Genomic DNA, 1,247 nt, shown 5'->3' with positions numbered 1-1,247 from the left:
GTAGATGTGTTTCTAAATAAGAGTGTATTAGTTTCTTATATACATTCTAACAAACGTGTAGCATAGTCAGGGCCGTATTGATACTTTTGTCACTAATATAAATCATTTTTCTATTGTAATATAATGTACTAGTAATCACAAAATGTTTCGTATTTATTTAAAGCAGTGGCTCAAAAATATACAATCTTTCATATCCCCCGCTAGCCGAAGCTGATGAATTTTATATTTATCTTTCATGCGCGTGCAATCTTTATCATAAAATAAAAAGTCCAGCAAAATACTTAAAATGTCAACCGCGGCAAAGGCCGACCCGGGCAAAAACAAAGTTGCTCCCCCTCCCACATATTATCAGCTCATTACCTTTAAAACATGAGCTGATATGCATTCAAATATCATACACCAATACTATTTTATCATCAATCATCTTTCGCAAATAATTTTAAAATCAATAGTGAATCAAATTAATAAATAGTATTATAATTATTCAACGCCAAAAACAGCATCGAAAACAACTGGGTGGTAACCACAGAACAAAGAATATAATAGTAGCTAATAAAAATATTTGTAAACCCTTTGCTATAATAACATTAAAAATATAACATTAATTAGTGAAATCCCTTATAAACGACAGGAACGTCACTTCAGCTTTTTTCAGGTGTGGGGGAAAAGTTGGTGAGTCAGTGGTCGTTTTTTTATTTTTTCGATTTTATTAGGATTCATAGTATTGCATTATAATGGATGCATTTTTTTGGCCTAATTCACGGGAGTCCCTATTTAGAACCTACGGCAAAGGCAATAAAAGCGTTTATATTAAAAAAAAATTATGATAATATTACAATAAGTTAAAATCGATAAAAACAATTATCCCTTCTCAGAAGTCAAAAATCCACGTCAAAAGTATTAAAATCGTGCCAGTGCCGTCGCAGTGGGAATGCTCGCTACCGAGCGTTCCCATTATGGTGCACAACTAAAATAATTGCGCACCATTCTACATTTTTTTTCCAGTTCCTGCCGCCGAAGACATCATTGTTTTTGACTAGCTCGTTGAGAAGCTGCTTGGCTTGCACACGAGATGCGTTTTCCAGCGCTAACATCCTGACCACGGCGGAAAGAACAAAGGAAGCGATCGGAACTCTAAACCACGCAGCTGGAAGTCGTTGAGCATTGCCGGAATATCGACATCTTTATTTATCAACTTAAAAAAATGCTCCATTAAGTAGACGCTACCACAAGAATACACTGAATTG

The sequence above is a fragment of the Plectrocnemia conspersa genome, unplaced genomic scaffold, assembly GCF_051122295.1.
Source record: "Plectrocnemia conspersa isolate PC_06_02 unplaced genomic scaffold, ASM5112229v1 ptg000004l, whole genome shotgun sequence".
In the NCBI taxonomy this organism is placed as follows: domain Eukaryota; kingdom Metazoa; phylum Arthropoda; class Insecta; order Trichoptera; family Polycentropodidae; genus Plectrocnemia; species Plectrocnemia conspersa.
The sequence above is the reverse complement of the archived record's forward strand: the minus strand, read 5'-3'. Positions refer to the sequence as shown.